At 39.4% G+C, this 16131-nt stretch overlaps 1 pseudogene; it reads left to right on the top strand.

Annotated features, from left to right (window-relative positions):
• LOC101413643 (vomeronasal type-2 receptor 26-like) overlaps nt 1-16131 on the top strand; it is a 35388-nt pseudogene that overhangs the window by 4696 nt on the left and 14561 nt on the right.

Here is a 16131-nt window from a genome sequence, read left to right as displayed (position 1 = left end):
GCTACCCATGAGACTTGCCTGCTCATCCTTCTCGCTCCTCGAGTCGTTTACCATTCTGACCACGAATTTTTCCGCCGCATGCTGAGCAGACAAACCTCCCTCCACTTACAAAGGAGAGAGCCTGTCACTGCAGTCCTAACAGTCGCTACCCTTCTAGGTCTTGCAGGGGCAGGCACAGGGATCGCCGCCCTCGCCACACAGTCCTCTGCCCTCTCCTCTCTCAGACAGGCCATCGACGAAGATATCACCTACCTTCAAAATGCTGTAAAACATCTAAAAAATTCTCTCAATTCTCTCTCTGAGGTAGTCCTCCAGAACCGCCGTGGCCTCGACCTCCTCCTCCTTAAGGAAGGGGGTCTCTGTGCCGCCCTTGGAGAGGAGTGCTGCGTATATGCCAACTCCACCGGCTTAGTCGAGGACAACCTGAGAAAGGTCCAGGAGGGATTGGATAAGCGCCGCAAAGAGCGAGAAAATGCGAACTATTTTTCCAGTGTTCTCCATACCCTCCTCCCATACCTCCTTCCATTTTTAGGCCCACTCATCATCATCATTTTAGCCCTCACTGTAGGACCCTGGGCCGTCAAAAAAATAGTCCGCCTCGCCAAAGACCAAGCCAACGCGGTATTCAGCTCCTTTGTGCAGGTTCATTATCAACGCCTCGCCACTAAAGAGCCACCACCAAGCCATCTGCCGCGCTCCTCCCGCCCCCGCCGCAAACACCGATCTGCACGCCTGTAACCTCCTGTCTCCCTTTCCTCACTCATCTCCCTCCTTCTCCCCCAATCGGGCGAGGGTTTCAGGAACATCACGACCCCGTTTTGCTGGCAGAGCTCAGCGCGCGCCAGGCGCCGGCATGCGCCGACCCCAGCAGCAGGCACATGCATCCTGGCCAGACGCTGTGTCCTCTGCAGCTGAGAGCAGCTGGGAGGGCCCTCTGCTTCTCGCCGCCAGCCGGTCCTCGTGGTCTCCCTCCTCCCCTCGTCTTACCCCAGTACCCCATCCCATACTGCCCCTGCTGCCACCAGTTCACCTCCCCCGAAGCACATACTTTTAAACAAAAGGGAACAATTGTCCCCGTCTCCTTCCCACCCAGTATTGGCAGCCGGCGCTGCCCCTCCTTCTCCCCCTCTCCATCTTCCGCCTAGCCATTATCTAGACAGCCCACACTTTCCCCTTCCCCTTCCTTGCTCCTAACCTCTTAGCCAGCTTACTGTCCAGTAACCGCCTACACAATCAACAGCACCCGCCGGCACCAATCAAGTCCCTTTACGTATCCCTAGACCCTATAAAACCATGTCCCCTTCAACAATAAAGTAGACTTGTGCCTAGACCTTGTCTCCATGGTGTTCTTGCTTGCACCGCGCGTCCCCCGTGCCTGAGCGGAGAGAGCGAGGGCCCAACGGCTTCGTGCCGAACCCCCTCCTCTCCTTCGACCGCGAGGCAGCCCCCGTCCAGAGAGCCCGCCCGGCCAACCGCCGACCCTCCCAGAGGCCCACCGCTGCCCACAATGGTATGGTTTTATCCAACGAGCTGGTACCCACACAGAACGTTCTTTCATTTCTCAAAACAGTTCTGGAAGTCCTTTTTACAGCGTCTCTGTGCAGAAACGTGTCCGAGTTGCGGCACATATGCCAGCTGGCCCTGCAGCCTCCCAGCAGCTGCTGGTCTGAAAAGATTGTCCCCACAGTCTCACAGCCACTGCCACCAGCCAGGAAGGTGTAGATTCTGCTCTCCATCTCCTTGGGAAATACTTAGGGCTCTGGCTTTTACACCAACTTTAGTTTCACTCGAGGCAATCCTCCTCCTCTTTGTGTCCCTGGTTCAGCACCAGTTATTGTGAGCCTTCTTTCCCTCCAGCCACTTTTCTTTGAGCCTTCTTTCCTTCATGCCCCACGTTGGGCACCACTTGCTGCATTCAGCTCACAACAGGTTGGCTTGGAGGGAAGGCAACATAGAAATAAAAGTAGAGACACAAAAGGGGAGAGAAACCTGAGACCAGGGGACTCACAGCTTCTGGAACTGAGTGCCTCAACCCTAATTTTCCCATCGCAATTATTGGGAAACTCCTAAGCAGCTGTTTGCTATCTGAACTGCAACATCATTTATAATAACAGGAAACAACTGCAACATCTAACAACTGTTACATTTAACAGGTGTAACATATACAATAACAAACAGGTAAGCCAGTTTCCCACAACAAGAATTCCAAATGGAGAGTAATAGACATAAAATTAAAAACATTCAAGTATACGAAGATCACATGGTGGTTTGTTACACAAAAGAGTCTCAGAATTCAATTATGACTACAAGGCAAAATTCAGATGTTGCATAAAATAAACAAAACTGCAGTAAGCAATGGCAAAGGAAAAATAAATCGAAGAAAAAATTGAAAAATACAGCTTAGATATAGAACTAATACAGAGAAACTCTTAAGAATGAAGAAAAAATAGATCAATGATCCCTTGATGGCAATGAGACACTTAGTCCTTATTTAGGGACTCTGATGGACCATTTCTCACTCAAATGAACTGAGGTTCTTGGAAAAAGCACAGCTTCCAGGTCAGAGTCAGGAAAATTTTCAGCTGAGCATTACATTTTTTTTTTTCTGCCAGAAAGCAAGGTTTTGTTCAAAGACTGACAGAAACTTGACAAAAGTTATAGAAACCTATCTGCAGGCATTCCTAGTAGAAAGACTTGGGAGAATTCAAGCATCAAATACTGCCAATAATGAATTACATCACATTAAATAAAAGCAAAATCTATGAGTCCATAATGGTCCTCTAAATATAGGGAAGGGAGAAGGTGGAAAGCTCTACATTACTGAATCACCTGCTAATCAATATGCAAGGGATGACAGAATTAGAAAGTCAATATTTTGCATGAATCTCCCAAGTTTGGATTCAGGCCAGAACCATCAATAAATTTTGAAACTACTGGAAGAAAGTTTGTTGGGGAATTATCCATATGGATCTGCTGGGAAGAACATTATAGGCGGAGGGAGTAATTGGCTTCTTCAGGCAAGAGCAGGGGAGATATGAATAATAGCAAAGAGAACAGTGAGGAGAAGAAGCCTAGTGAAGGAAGGGAAAGGTGTAGAAGAGGAGGCAATGAGGTGGACACATGTGGATCCTTGAAGGCCACTGGCTTTTTCTCAGAGTGAAATGGGAAAAATTTCTATGATTTTGAGCAAAGGAGTGATATAGTCTGGATTATGTTTTGAAAAATACCACTCAGACTAGAAAACAAGAGAGACCTGTCAGGGTGCTGCTGTTGTTATGAGCATGAGCTATCCATATAGCAGTACTGTGTATGTATGAGTTTACACAGGGAGAATATTTTAGCAAAGAAATTCTTACTCTAAGGTTTGGGAACAGTGTACACACTCAGGATAAAGACAAAGTATGACTTTTGGAAAAGCATACAACATTTTAACCATACAATCATAGCAGATTAAATATTCAGAAGTGGAACAGAGTCTAAACAGTAATGTTGAGCTTACTGTTTTTTCTTTATTAAGGAAGTTGTCAGTTTACAGAACAATCATGCATAAAATACTGAATTCCCTTATACCTATATACCACCCCTCAACCAACCCCTGCACTTCTGTGGAAGATTTGTTACAATTGATGATAGCACGTTTATACACATGTACTATTAATTAAAGTCCATGGTTTAACTAAAGGTTCATTGTTTATATTCTGTTACTGTATATACAAGCTAACATTCACCTTTTAATCATATTCAGATATATTTTTCAATGCTGTTAATTACATTTATAATGTTGTGCTACCATCACCACCATCCATTACCTAAACATCTCCATCATTTCAGATAGGAACCCTGTATATATTAAGCCTTAATTTCCCATTCCCTATCTCCAACGAGTGCCCTGGTAACCTACATTCTAGATTCTGACTCTTTGAGTTTATTTATTCTAATTGTTTCAAAACAGTAAACTCATACAATATTTGTCCTTTTGTGTCTGACTTTTTTCACTCAGCATAATGTCTTCAGGGTTCATCCATGTTGTTGCATGTATCAGGACTTCATTCTTTTTAAGACTGATTAATATTCAGTTTTATGTGTATACCATATTTTGTTTATCTATTAGTTAATTGATGGACACCTGAGTTGCCTATATCTTTTGGCAATTGTGAATAATGCCAATATGAACACTGGTGTGCAAATATTTGTTTGAGTCCCTTTTACAATACTTTTGGGTTTTTACCTAGTAGTGGGAGTGCCATGCCATATTGTAGTTCTATAATTAGCTTCCTGAGGAATTGCCAAACTGTCTTCCCAAGTTGCTTCACCATTTTATATGCCCACCAGCAATGAGTATTCCTATTTCTTCACATCTCTTCAACACTTGTTATTTTCAAAAGTTTAATAATAGCTATTTTAAGGGGTATGAAACAGTATCTCATTGTGGTTTTTGTTTGCGTTTCCCTTTCGGCTAATTATGATGAACATTTTTCATTTGTTTTCTGGCCATTTGTATATCTTCTTTAGAGAAATGTCCATTCAAGTGTTTCATGCATTTTTTAATGAGATTCATGTCTTTTTGTTGATAAGTTGAAGGATTTCTTTTTTTTTCCCATCTTTTTTGTAAGAGAAATTGGTCTGCAGTTTTTTTTTCTTTTAATTTTGGCTAGATTTAGTATTGGTGTGAGCTTGGTCTAGTAGAATGGGTAAGGCAGACTTCTCTCCTGTTCAATATTTTGGAACAGCTTGAGTGGGATTGATACAAATTCTTCTTGGAATATTTGATAGAATTCACCTGTGAAGCCATCTGGTCCAGGGCTTTTCTTTTTTGGGTTTTTGTGATGAATGATCCAATCCTTTTAACTACAATTAGGCTGTTGAGATCTCCTATTCCTTCAAGAGTCAGGACAGGTAGTTCCTGAGTTTCTGGGAATTTGTCTATTTCATCTGTTTTTTCTAATTTGCTGACATATAGTTGTTCTTAGTATCTTCTATGACCCTCTGTATTTCTGTGGGTTTGGTAGTAATGTTCCTCCCTTTCACTTCTATTTTATTAATTTTTATCTTCTCTTACTTTTTCTATGTCAGTCTAGCTAAGGGTTTGTCAATGTTATGGATCTTTTCAATGAAACAATTTTTTGTTTTGTTAATGCTCTCTATTACATTTATTTTTACTCTAATCTGTATTATTTCTTTCTTCTCCTTGCTTTGGGTTTAGTCTGCTGTTCTTTGTCTAGTTTCTCCTGGAATGGAGTTAAGTTTTTTATTTTCTTTATAATGCAAGCATTTAGGGCTATACATTTTTTTATAATGTAAGCATTTGGGCAATACGTTTTCCACTCAGCATGATCTTCACAGCGTCCCATAGTTTTGATATGTTGTGTTCTTATTTTCATTCATCTCAAGGTTTTAACTGATCCCCTTTATAATTTCTTCTTTGAAACATGATTGTTTAAGTCATGTTATTTAACTTCCATATATTTGTATATTTTCCAGTTCCTGCCTGCTATTCCATTTCCATTATGGTCAGAGAAGATAATTTCTATGATTTCAATATATTTAAATTTATTGAGACTTGTATTGTGACGGAATGTATGTTCTATTCTGGTGTATCATCCATGCACATGACGAGAAGACTATATTTCCTGCTCTTTTCGGGTGCAATGTTCTGTAAAAGATTGTATATTAGTCAAGGTCTTTGTTTCCTAGTGATCATCTATGAAGATTTTTTCTGTTGATGAGAGTGATGTATTTAAGTCTCCAACAATTAGTTTTGTACACCTTCTAATTCTTCTTAATAAATGTGTTGTCTCCTTAGTATCTTTAGCTCTATTTCCACCATTTGTTTTTATCTATCTATATTTTCCTTAATCTCCTTGAATTGATTTAGATCTGTCTCAACTTCTTTGATTAGTTGTTCCAAATTCTGTCTCCTCTGAAGTTTTAGCTCGTTTCCTTGACTGAGCATGTCTTCCTGTCTCTTAGTATAACATGTAATATTTTTTTGCTGATTCCTGGGCATCTGATTATTCTGATGTGTTGACTCTGAAAGACTTTTTTCTCCATACACCCTATGGTGTTATTCTTGATTGGCTTTGTGTTCAGGCTCTTCTTTGACACTTCGTCCAACTTATTCTGGGTATTTAGAGTAGCTCATTTTTAACTCTTCTGATTTCTCACATCTTCTGCATGTGATTCTTGCCCAGAATATGCAGTGCAATTTTTAATACTACCCTTTATTAATGACATTGCAATGACAGATACAGGCCATTATACATTTTATCAAAACCTAAAAAATTGTTTGGTACAAAATGTGAACCATAATGTAAACTATAGACCATGGTTAGTGGCAAAGCTTCAATATGTGTTCATAAATTATAAAAAAATGTACCATACTAGGACAACAAGCAAAATGGTGGTGGAGTAAGGAGCTCCTAGAGTCAGGTCCTGCTACAGGGCAGTTAGTAAACACTGAGAGCTATCTGGAGCTAGCTGAAGCACCACTTTGGGGGCCCCAGGCAGCCAGAAGACTATCCTGCAACATCATTGAAGGAATAGAAGGAGGAGATTGCCCATCTGCAGAGAAGACTCATAAGTAGAGCATTCCAAGCCACAGAGGCTGGTGCTCATCCTCCACTGGAGGCATAAGCCTCTTCAGGAGCTGTTCTGTGGCTGAAATTGGAAGTTCCACTCCCAAAAATGGGGAAGGAAGAGAAAGTTGGGCACCAGCTTCAGCTACTGATGAGTCAATTCAATGGGCTAAAGTATAATTCTGAGAACAGCAAAGTCTGAGCCTGTCCAAGTCAGAAAGAGTCTGGTGGTTGCCATCTTTACTCCACACCTGGCAAGAGGGGAAGTGGGACAGACTGAAAATTACAGGACTGGTGGAGACTGGCATCTTTCCATCCAGATCATATGGCAGCTCTAGCCTAGGCCCCAATGCCACCTCCAGCAGGAAGGAAGCTGTGAGGACCTACAGAAAATTACCAGTCAAACCATGGAGGGTGGTGATGATCCTACTCTGGCAGCACGATCCACCCCAGGAGCTGTTCTGTGACAGGAATTGGAGGTTCATTTCCAAAAATCAGGGGAGGAGGAGATGGTTGGCTGCTGATTTCAGCTACTGCTTGGTAGATTCAGTTAGCTAAAATATAACCCTGGAAACAGTTGGGGTGTGAATCTGCCCAAGTCAGAAAAAGGCCAGTGGCCACCATTTTGACCCCACCCCCAGCCTGAAGGGAAGCTGGGCTGACTGAAAATCATAGTGACTGTAGTGCTACCGCATTTCATTTAAGTTCTGTGACTATGCTGGAGAAATGAATTTTAAGAGCACATTCAGTGAGTTAGGCCAGTAATTTATTCAGGTAGGGAAGGAAGAGAAATGGGAGAAAATAACCCAGCAGGAGTCCCAGGTAGAGAGGAAGGGGCTGAAAACTGATAAAGAGGGTTCATTTACAGGCTACAATTCCTCATTATAAATTTTAAATGCCAAGGTTTTACCTGCATGGTGATCCACGTAGGAGAGAAGCAGCTGGAGCCCAGGTCCAGAGTCAAGAGGGCATTAGAGAGAACTCAGGCCCAGTGCTGTCTTTTAAACTGCTAATTATTCCATCCCTTTGCTAATGGCAAGGGAGGAGTTCCACCTTCTCACCATTTTGATTGCTTATTTTCCCCATCAATCTCCCAGGATGGCCCAATGATAAAGTAATTAGGGGAATACCCAGGGCTATTCTTGGTCCTGGAGGAAGTCTTCTGAGTGGCAGAATCTTGGGGAAGGATCTTTCAACAGCCATCTTGGGGTTGCTGATGTCCATGTGGACTCTCTGTCAGGTTCCAGATCCATCTGTTAATTCCTTCTCTTACTAGCCTGCATTAGTAGGAACTAATTTCTTTTGCCCAGATTGGCCTACAGCCCTAGACTAGGCTTTAGCCCTGCCTCAGGCAGAGAGGAGGCTGGCAGACCCTGAACCAGCCTATCCAGGTAACTGCAGGTACCTTTGGCTGGCATGGACTGAAAGTGGAAGTCTACAGGGGCAACTGCACTCATGTTGGACCTGCACTGCACAGATTGCTGCCCATACTTGCAGCTCCATTCCCCACCCCAGGCAGGAGAGAAAGGGGCATGAGCTTTATCAGTCCTCTGGGCAATTACACTCTAGGCCTGCAAGGCTTGGATTATTCCAAAGAGCTGTGACTCTGTCCCTACCCCTGGCAAAGGAGAAAGTTGGGAGAAGCTTCATCCATCCCTGGGGCAATAAGGGCAGCTTGAGCCTCCACAGCTTACAGCACCAATTACAACCTTGGCTCCTACTGTGCAACCAGGAAGGGAGAAAGGGCAGGAAGCCCTAAACTAAAGAGAAAAACTGCACCCAGAATAAATACTCTGGTAATCCAGATGCCAAGACCCCAACAAAAAATTGAAATCCACACCAAGAAACAGGAAGATATGGCCCAGTTAAAGGAACAAGATAAACCCCCAGATGACAAAGGAGTTGAGACAACTAATCATAGATTTTTCAAAAGATCTCCTTAATAAATTCAATTAGATGACTAAAAGAGATTAAGGATATTAAGAAGACATTGGATTAGCATGAAGAATTTGAAAGCATAAATACATAAATAGCAGATCATATGGGAATGAAAGATGCAATAAATGAAATTTCAAAAACATTGGAATTATGTAATAGCAGATTTGAGGAGGCAGAAGAAAGGATTGCTGAGCTTGAAGAAATGGCCTGAACGAAAGTGAACATACAAAAGAACAGATGAAGAAAAGAATGGAAAAAATTGAACAACATCTCGGGAAACTAAATGACAGCAAAAAGCATGCAAACATACATGTCATGAGTGTCCCAGAAGGAGAAGGGAAAAGAAGGAATATTTGAAGAAATAATGGTAGAAAATTTCCCAATCCTACTGAAGGACATAGATATACATGTCCAAAAAGCACAATGTACTCCCATCCGAAAAAATCCAAATAGACCAACTCTAAGACACATGCTCATCAGAATGTTAAATGCCAAAGACAAAGAGAATTCTGAAGACAGCAAGAGAAAAGCAATGCATAACATATAAGAGATACCCAATAAGATTAAGTGCTGATTTCTCACCAGAAACCATGGAGGCAAGAAGACAGTGGTCTAATATATTTAAGATACTACAAGAGAAAAACTTCTAGCCAAGAATCTTATATCGAGCAAGACTGTCTTTCAAAAATGAGGGTGGAATTAGAATATTCAAAGATAAACAGAAACTGAGAGAATTTCTAAGCAAGAGACCAGATTTTAAGGAAATACTAAAGGGTGTGCTAGAGCCTGAAAAGAAAACATAGGAGAGAAAGGCCAGGAAGAGAGTCTAGAAATGAAGATTATATCAATAAAAGTAACAAAGTGTCAAAAGAATGATGAAAATAATATACAACAGATAAAACTCAAAGAGTCAGGAATAAACTTAACCAACAACATAAAGCAGTTATATTCAGAAACTGTAACTCAATTTTAAAAGTAATCAAGAAAGCTAAATACCTGGAAGAACATTCCATGCCATGCATTCTAAGAGTAAATATCATTAAGATGTCATTTCTACTCAAATTGTTAAAATAGTTACTGAACTATTGTATCCAAGAAACCAACACATTTTCCCATAGAAGCATCTCACACTCAGAACTGGAGACATTCCACTCTTCCTTTCCATTGTATATAGACTGTGTGCTATTTTGGGGGTGGGTGCTGAAAGAAGTGGTAATCAAGGCATACATGTTCCCCTCTTTTTGGTACTGCTATTGAGATCAGAGATATGATAGAGTATAAAAGTAAGCAAATAGAGTTCTAATTAAGATGTCAGACTGATTATATTCAAGATATTTTTTCTCCTGTTCAAAAAATGCTGGATAAGATTCATTTTGAAAAATTAAAAGTACATAAATTTACAGTTCCAGGTTAGATGAAGTAAACACACTCCCAGCCTGTTATAGTTAGGTTATGTGTCAACTCGGCCAGGTAACTGTGCCCAGTTGTTTGGGCAAGCAAGCACTGGGCTAACTGTAATGCAAGGGCATTTATGGACTTTAGTCACCATTGACTTTACTGCAGTGGTAAATCATAGATCGCTGGTTATAATTACATCAGTCAGGGAGATTACCATTAACAGTGAGTGATGCTTAACCCAATCAGATGAATCCCTTAAAAGGGGAAGTGATTCCAGGAATGGGAGAGAATTTCCCAGCTTGTCCTTGTACAGCCAGCATCTCCCAGATCTCGTCAAGAATCTTCATTGGACTTTCATCAGAGTCTCTCATGCAGCCATGGAGATTCACAAATCCAGGTTCCTCAGGCAGGCTGCAACCAGGAACTCCTATCAAGAGTGTGGGTATGCTCTGTGTGCATTATGAGCAGGTGGGTACTCACAGATAAAAGACGTGGCAAAGAATAGAGTTGAGAGTTTAATGTTGGAGTATTGATTTTGGAGTTTGATGCTGAAGACTTAAAATGGAGCCCTGGGAAGTAAGCATGCAGAGGAAAGAGAAGCCAACCCCAGGAAGGAAGAAACCTTGAAGGCATTATAAAGCAAGTCCCAGGAACAGAGGAACCCAGGGAGCCTGAACCCTCACAGATGTCGGCATCTGTGCTCCAAATAGACTTTGGTGAGGGAAGTAATTTATGCTTTATTACCTGGTATCTGTAAGCTCCTACCCCAAATAAATACCCTTTATAAACACCAACCAATTTCTGGTATTTTGCATCAGCACCCCTTTGGCTGACTAACATACACACCCAACCTGCAACTTTCCCTTTGAATGCAGATATAAAGCCTAGACAGAATGCATGGGGCAGCTATTTTGAGTTCACTCAAAAGCAAATAGTAACAGGCAGATTGGTGAAAGTATGGTGAAATTTGAACCACCACCAAAGTGGTGGTGACTTGACAATTTCTTTTCCATTGGTATCCTCTAATCTAGTTTCAGCACAGCCTTAACAACAGAAGGGAGTATTAACCTGGACCCAGAGACCCTCAGGGAAGTCTTCTAGTTCTTAGTTGAAGAGCAGGAAAGCAGTCCATTAAAACTCAGACAGAGTAGGGAAAATACCTACGTGCTCAATAATAAAGAGTTTTGCTTGTTTTTTATGTACTATAATTTTAAGCTTTTTAGAAGTAATAGCAATTACAAATGAAAAATGAAATACTACTGGCATTTCTATTTTCCCATATTGTTACTCATAACAGGAATATTTATTTCTTTGTCCAGCATTAAGATGCTCTGCAGTGTCCTTTCCTTTCAACATTTAAAACTCCCTTTAGCATTTCTTGTAAGGCAGCTCTGTAGATGAAATCCGTATTTGTCTTTCTGGAAATGTCTTCATATCTCCCTTATTTTTGAAGGACAGATTTGCCGGGTGTATTATTCTCAGGTAAGAGATTTTTGTTTCCAGACCAGGAGAGTCCCACACAAAGAAGTAAAACAAACAAACAAAACAAACAAACAAACAAACAAAAACAGTCAGAGAATATGCACTAGCTCCTGATGTCCAGGTGTATGCTGGCAAGAGGCTGGAAACAGTGCTTCCCACAAGGTTGAAACTGAGGTCATCTTCTGCACTGGTTCCCTCAGGGATCCCCAGACTCCCTTCAAACCTCAACCTCAACTTTTAGAGGAGGAGATTTCCACTGCCAGCCCTGGCCCCAACCGACCGCTCTTGAAATCTAGGCCATGTAGCCACAGCTGACTGTTCTCAGCAGCTGCCACTGGACTAAGCAGTGGGGACTGGTCACTGGTTGGTGCTCTCACTTACAAAAGCTGAACTCTCAGCAGCCTTTCACTTCCTCTGGCATTCCTGGAGTTGTTCTAAATGTCTATTTTGGCTCCAGATTACCGCCTAGTTAATCTGAGTGTCTTTTTCAAGCTCTTTCATTTTCCTAGCAGAGGAACAATCTGTAAAACTTCCTCCTACTTGTCTATTTTTCACCTGTGCCTCTCCCTTCCAGATTATTTTTTATTAGCTCATCTTGTAACTTGAGAAAGATACAAGTCTCCAAACAAGTTTATTTGGTACAGGGTTTAGTGAGTCCACTCTCTCTTTCTCTGCATGTATAAAGGAGTGGTGTAGCCTTTACTTATCTTGACCAAGATGAGCAGCTGTATTGCTCCCTACCAAGGTCATCTTTGCTTTCCACCTGCTCATAAATGCACACAGAGCGTACCTGCACTCTTGTTCATTCTACTTTCCCTGACTTTCTTTGATTTGTCAAATATAGTTTGGAGATATACCCAGAAACAGCCTGAGCACACAAATTTTGTTTTAAAAAACTTCATTGATCTTTTTCACTCTCACAGTATGCCAATCTTATTTTCCCCAGGTCCCTTTTTCCTAGTTCAAGTGACTTAACGTGGAGAAGTTTCCCTTAGAAACTATGAGGAATACATGAAGGACAAGAAACACACAGGCTTGGCTTGTATAAATAAATCACTAAAATGTATAAAGAGAAAACTACTAGAAAAGTTATATTAGGCAGCAAAATGGCTCCATTACTGAGCTAATTCCATCAGGACAGCCAGCAAGAATACTATGTAAAATGTCTAAGATGAAATGGATGATATATATTATATACTGTATATAACACACATATACCCACATATGGAGGGAGAATTTGAGGCCAATGAAAGGGAAACCTCCCTATGATTGGGAAAGGAATAGAGGCCAGTATACCCTGGAAATAAATCATGGGGGTTTCTTTGACTGCACTCCAGGGACGGGACAAAATTTGGGTGAAGTTAAGGGGATGCATTGGGATTCTCAGCATCTGCAGGTGTCTTTAATGCAACCATGGCTCAAAATCCAGAGCTGTGCTGCAAGGAACAGCATGTGTCTAGTTTAGATGATTGCAAGGAGAGTTTTCCTTCATTTTCCAAGTAACAAAATATGTGTATAATCCTCCTCTTACTAATGGTTAAGATGAAATTTCCTGCCAAGAGGGTTTGATAGGATTTGGGATTAGATTAATTTGATTAAAATAAAATAAATGTACACCCTCTTGCACCATTCTTATTAATTCCAAAACTCATAACACAGATTCTTATATATGGTTGGTTCTTGGTAACAATTAACTTTCCCTTGATTATTTCTTCACAGATTAAATCAATTTGGAACCAACCTACTACTTGAGAGAATATTAGATAGGATTTGAAAAAATTAGAAATCCATAACTAAAATAAGTGGATTTTTTTAATTCTCAGAAATGTGTTGCCTAATGAATGTGTTCTGGCTTCATTGTTACAGAGATAAACTTTGAATAATTCTTCTTTTCTCTGAGATTATATAAGCCTTAAATGCGTAAAGGCAAAGTGAAACATCTTTATTCAGTTTTTCATTTTGCTACCATTTTTCTGGTCTCCATGAATTTCTCACTCAGTAAACATTTGTAATAAGGAAAACACTGTCCAGTGTGCCCATCGCCCCCTTCACTCCACTCCTGCATCAACAGCCTCTTTCATCATTAGTGCTATGACTGAATAACGTGTTACTTTTCAGAAAAAAAAAGAGAAAATTTGAGCTATCACTTACCAGCAAAGGTCTTTTAGAAAGTGTTTTAAAATAAACTGAACCTGTTTCTTTCTTTTAAAAAAAAGGAAAACACTGTCCAGATGAGGCTCCTCCAATGGGAAGACAATTCTAGTATAGTAGTCTATGGACTTCAAATATCTCTTGGGAATCTGATAATCTTTAACCTCTGAGAACACAGAATCTGTAATAGTTTTTATAACATTCAAAATTTGTTTTCAATTAAGGGTATTTCTTATTAGAATGAGGTTACCAGGTGCAGAGCTGGAGGTTGGTGACCTCTTGGAAATCCACATTGACTCTGTGAGCAGGCGGTGAATTGAAGATTGAGCAGGTGCAGAGCAAACACCTGCATATAAGAAAAGGAATGTTTACTTACCAGTCCTTTTGCAGCAAGACTACCAAATGCTTTATAAACTTGCCTTACTTTAATCCTAGAGGCACTTTTTCAATGCCTTGTCTGAATAAGTCTCTAAGATTGTGTGGTTTATGCCAAGAATTCCCAATGGAATGTATTTCTGTATTTATCAATTACCTTTATATTTATCAGTGTTAAAATGAAATTTCCTATTGTTTTCCCCCTGCTATTTGTTCTCTTCTCTGTGTCCCAGGATCACAATCCTATGCAATCATTGTATGAACATGCTTCTCTTGGCTATTACCAAGATGGGAACTTCATTTCTTGGGGGGCTTTTTTCGCTAAGAGTGATAGCTGCTGACATCAGAACCTTCACTGGTTTTAAGTATAAATTCCGTGTACAAAGCCATGTTCATGCATTAGTGTGACTTCACCTAAGGCATTTGCATGCATGAAGGGAAGGAAATTTGGGGAAAATAATTTAAAAACTCGATATTGAAGATTATTTTCCACTGTAAAAAGATTTAGACATTTGCATCTGACAATGACAACATATTTTTTTCTGATTATTTTAAAGAAATATATCCTGTTATACAGGGCAGGGATATTTGATACTGTGAATTTTAAGAAACTATTTTCAATTTTCTCAATTCCTGGATCTGACGTTCTCATACTTAAGCTGCACATTGAAAAACTAAAACTGCCACAACATGATATTTAAACATCAAATATCCCAAAATTATTTAATATAGGATAGCCTCTTAATTTCTGCTTTTTTCTTAGATTATTGTGTGCTTTCTTTGAATGAAGCTTATGCTTTTAAAAAATCAAAATTCAAATAACTTTATATTTTCTTGTTTGCATTCTAGGGATCTTACTAAGCATTACCAGCATCTCCTGGCCATGGTTTTTACTCTTGAAGAAATCAGCAAGGACGCTACTATGTTATTCTGGGATTCCATCTCTTCAATGTTGACTTTCTTGAGATGAAAGCCATAGCGAGTTCTACGTCTTTGCTTTCAAGAGAGAACCCTTCAGTTCTTAATTATAATCGTAGAGCTGAGAAAAAAGACAAGCTGATGGCTATGATAGGAGGGGTTTCAACAGGATTATCAACCCAGAGTTCCAAAATCCTCAGTCTCTACAATGGTCCACAAGTAAATAAAGAATTCTGGCTCTGAGGTTAAACTTAGTAATATAGTAATGAATGCCAAAAATATTCACTTTATGCTTATTGAAAAAGTATGTGATTTCTTAAAATTGTGTTTAATTGTCTTTTTTTCCTCTAAAAGAAAGTTTATTCAAATAGAGTTGAGAGGAAGAGAGACCATATGCTGATATTTTTTGGTATTAACATTCACTGTTTCATCCATATAATTAGAGATCATCATAAATATATTGATAAAATGTTGATTCTATTTATAAATTGTTTTATATTCTTTTTACACTGTGTGAAATATTATGAATATTTTCCACTCATGATCAATTATTTCTGGTTTTAAACCATTTTAAATGGCAACATAATATTTTTTTCTACAAAAGTATTTTACCAATTTCTTATAGTCAGACATTTAAGTTGTTTTCAATTTCTGCCATTATAAAGATTGTTTCAGTTCACATTTTGTTAAAAAAAAACTCTTCTTACCCATAATTTCCCACATATATATTTTTAGTAGTGGTATTTCCAGTCAAATATTTGCATTTTTGTAAGGTTTAATATGAAATTGCAAAATTACAATTTAGAATTGTATCAGTTTACTCTTTCAGCAGGAGGTAGTGCATAGAAATCTGTTTATTAACTCCTTACATTTCTGGAGATTATTATATTTTAAATCTTTCCCAATTGCATTGGGTTATTAATGTTCCCTTTTTCTTTTTATTTCCTATTTCCTTATGCTTTTGTGTCACATTCATTTCTTCTTTTATGTATTTGTAATTTTATATTTTGCTTCTGTCATGGTGCTTACATAACTTTAGTCTTTTCTTACTGATTTTCAAAACTGTTCTCTTTACCTTTCCTCCATCAACATATGCAAAATTTCAAACAATATTCAAGAAATTAATCCTTTCTGCTACATGGATTTTAATATATATTTTTATATTAATAGTTTTTAAAACTTATTAATTTTTTATTTCGGAAAATTTTAAAACAATGTACAATCAGTTATATTAACATAATAAGTCCTCATACACTCAAGAACTACCTTCAACAAATACCAAAATTGGTCCAAT

The sequence above is a fragment of the Dasypus novemcinctus genome, chromosome 20 (genome assembly GCF_030445035.2).
Source record: "Dasypus novemcinctus isolate mDasNov1 chromosome 20, mDasNov1.1.hap2, whole genome shotgun sequence".
Lineage (NCBI taxonomy): Eukaryota > Metazoa > Chordata > Mammalia > Cingulata > Dasypodidae > Dasypus > Dasypus novemcinctus.
The sequence above is the reverse complement of the archived record's forward strand: the minus strand, read 5'-3'. Positions and strand labels throughout refer to the sequence as shown.